We start from the raw sequence: 3,815 nt of genomic DNA on the forward strand, positions 1-3,815 counted from the left end.
ACGTAATCGCGTACAGAGTGTGAGGTTTAGTGCATGTTGTTTCAGAGTCTGGGAAGAATGATAGAACTCGGGAGGAGTGGAAGTGCTTGCCACATTGGAACAGATACGACTTGTACTTTGTATGTAAGGATGACGAGAGTCGGATTAAGTCGATCTACAAATTAGTAGTTTTAGTCTACTAAGGCTTCCTTTTGGATGCTTAGTAGGTGAGAGTTCGAGTTCGAGTTCAGTTTTTGCTTTATTGTCAGGCCAAGATTTTTAGCTCTTCAGCTACATGAATTAGACGTTTGTCGGTTTTTAGGTAAAGATCTCTGGGACGGAATGCCTGATTGGTTTCTCCTACCGTTGTTACACGGATTTTTGAAGGGCTGATGGAAAGGAATCAGTGGTTGCACCAGGAGGTGAAGTTGTTGAAATGGAGTGTTCGTTGGGCTCAGTGGTGAGTAGACTGAACTGGAAGGAAGGGAGTACTATTAGCATATCGGAGTAGATACACCGGTGCTGGTGTTGTGGGACACCATTTGTGTGAAGGAGATAAAGGAGCTGTGATACGAAGAATGCTTGGGGCACACGTGTGTCTGGATAGAAAATTCTGGGTGGATGTTGTTACATAGGATGAACAGTTAGTCAGAAAGGATGTAATTAGGTGGATGTAACCGATTTCAGGAGGATATTAATGGAGTGTAAACAGGAGAGCAGAATAAGAGACACGATCTTAGGCTTTTTTCTTTTATTTCTAGGAAGAGGAAGAGACAGGGACGACATTGATTGTGTTGTTCATGTTAGAGGTGAACTAAATGGACTTGATCATCGGAGGAGGGGAGGGGGTGGCAAATGTATCAGAGACACCGCTTTGTTCCAGATAAAACTCCCCTTGACTTAGAACACTTTCACCACCTGTTTGGACAGTGCCTGTTAGCAAGTGGAATGCATTTAGTTTTTTATTTATACGTGCCATGCCATCTGCGTGCACGAATGTACAGCTCATCATTCCGAGTGCTCTTTCAATATATTTTAGACGTTCAGTGAGGTGGTTCCTGCACTCATGCTGTTCACTGTGAGCTGTTGTGTGCAACAAGTAGAGTTCCACGTGTGGGATGTTAGCTTCTGTGTGACATGGTAAGGGTGTAATTATGACTATTATGGATGCTGACTGTTTGTTGTTGGTCGGCATTAAACTGGAGTGTGATTTCTTGTATTGTGGGCTATCCGATGTTAAAAATTTTTGTGGACGATTGCGACGCCCTGTCATGAGAATCTCCATTACAGTTGCCTATCATTGCAGCGGTTTTTCCAGTCGCTGAAGACCCGGCGAAGAATTCTTAGAATAGTGTCCAAGTAAAGAATATTCATCAAGACTGGACCTGAATACGCTCAGTAAGGTCTAGGTCAGGTATCTTGGAGGGCTCGCTCACATAATACAAGGGGTGCAGAGAACGACTCTGATGAAATTGGTGACTGATGTGGACTGTACAGTAAAGCTGAAGGTGAAATAAAATTTTGACAATCTGTACAACTCTTTTTCCCCGTATGTTGATTATCTGTACAGTGTATCGTCCATATAGCTCCTTCTTCATAACTAGGACACCTAGGCAGACAAATTCAACCTAAAAGTTGGAGAAATTAACGAGAAAAGGAAGAAGTGAAGGATTGGTCCCACATGATGACTTACTCACATGATATAGCCCACATGTTCTACAGCGTACGTTATTATTATTATTAACGTTATTACGTATTATCGTAGAACCATAAACTACCGATATACGATTCAGAATTTACCAAAACTTTCAATACATCCTAATGCTTCCTAATAAAGCTCATAAAGAACATCATACGCGGAGTGACTGTCATATTCTTTCCTCCAGATGTATGGTCCGTTATGTCACTGGAGTTGGGATGCACAGTTATGAAGCTGTGAGCGAGTATGCCGAGTGGCAGCTTAACTCATACCCCAGCTTGCTACAAACCATTCCTTGTGTTCCTAGCCGATATTCTGGATGTGACATTAATCTCGATTTGTACTGAAATCGCTTTGCGATCAGCAGTGTCTGCTCGTCTGATGTCATGAAAGAAACAGACACTGTCGATACAAGCCGTGAACGCCCAATGGTACCGAATGGCCACTGTGTCATTTCCAGCCCTTAGGTGTCAACAGATGTGCATATGGAGGGGCAAGTGGTCAGCAAACGGCTCTCCCAGCCATTGTCAGTTTTCATGACTGGTGTCGCTACTTCTCGATCAAGTATCTCCTGAATTGGCCTCACAATGGCTGAGCTCACCCCACTTGCCAAAAGCACTCGGCAGACCCGGACAGTCACCCATCGAAGTGCTAGCCAAGCCCAACAGCGCTTATCTTCAGTGACCTGATGGGAACTGGTGTTACTACTGCAGCGAGGCCATTAGCCTGATGTCATTATCCAAGAGTGAATTTGTACATAATTATCATCGGCAATCAGAACAACGAGTATATGTCCTTTCGCTATATGGACCACTTTACTCACACTGTTACTCTTTACATCTAGTGGATATACTGGGCAGTTCTTGGGAAGGGTCATCCATCTTCACATACAGCCGCAATACAATCTCATTGATATTCATTATTTGCAAGCATTTTGCTTTCCGACGCTGTTCCACCATGCCTGTTGTCTTTCATGAAGTGGTAAGATCTTAGTGCCACAATTTTGATTCCTACTTCATTCAACATATAAAAGCACTCCGTCTTCAGGTCACGAGTGGCCTACCGGGACCATCCGACCGCAGTGCCATCCTCAGAGGAGGATGCGGATAGGAGGGGTGTGGGTTCAGCACACCACTCTCCCGGTCGTTATGATGGTATTCTTGACCGAAACCGCTACTATTCGGTCGAGTAGCTCCTCAGTTGGCATCACGAGGCTGAGTGCACTCCGAAAAATGGCAACAGCTCATGGCGGCCTGGATGGTCACCCATACAAGTACCGACCACGCCCGACAGCGCTTAACTTCGGTGATCTCACGGGAACCGGTGTAGCCACTGCGGCAAGGCCGTTGCCTACTTCATTCAACATATGACTCTTCAAATCATTCCCTTTAAAGCCCTTTATTGACTTATTTCTTCCTGAAAGTGTGATACTGTTACGACATGCCTGTAAGGATTTGCATCTTTCATATCTCGTTAATGTAATTTTAGTACTGAAGCCGGAAAATTACCGACTGAGGGGCGTCAGTGTTAGTGAGATAATAAAAAATTCGTAGGACAATGTAGAAAATTTCGACTGAATTACCTGTTACCTGTGGCTGTGCTCGTATGTCAGTAGTTTCGTTAGATGAGTGACCATAAGTAAGCTACTGTATGTGCAATAACATCAGCTGCCCTCGCGTGTCTGCCTGTTCGGGCAGGCTCGGATCTAGGGCGAGGCAAACTGGGATATCTGGCCTGGGCGGCAATTACAGGGTCACCAAAGTCATATTCTTGGAGGGAAAAAATCTTGTTTTCACGAAGCGCCTAACATCCTGCGCACGTTGGTCTATCTATTGCTCATATGATTTTGAAACGCATCCCCGTTGGCTTTTGGCCATCTTTGAACACACTGTTGAAGGCCAAACGCTGTTTGTTTATATGGTTGATCGCTACACTACTAAGGGGCAGTTGTACAGTCTCCGCTTAGCAGCCGCTTAAGTTCTATTCTCGCAACAGCGCGATAAACGCGTTGTACGAACACTTAACAACGCCTGACCGGAGAATAAACGCGGGATAACTGAATCGGTGATTCTCACAGGGCTAGCTAAGTTAACCGGTGAATAAGTTTTGACAATGTCGGGAACAGTTAGTGAATTAG

The 3,815-nt window shown here is 44.7% G+C and overlaps 1 pseudogene; it reads right to left on the minus strand.

Annotated features, from left to right (window-relative positions):
- Positions 1-2,911: 2,911 nt before the first annotated feature.
- LOC126163470 (5S ribosomal RNA) lies at positions 2,912-3,029 on the minus strand (annotated as a pseudogene).
- Between the last annotated feature and the right edge of the window lie 786 nt (positions 3,030-3,815).

The sequence above is a fragment of the Schistocerca cancellata genome, chromosome 2 (genome assembly GCF_023864275.1).
Source record: "Schistocerca cancellata isolate TAMUIC-IGC-003103 chromosome 2, iqSchCanc2.1, whole genome shotgun sequence".
In the NCBI taxonomy this organism is placed as follows: domain Eukaryota; kingdom Metazoa; phylum Arthropoda; class Insecta; order Orthoptera; family Acrididae; genus Schistocerca; species Schistocerca cancellata.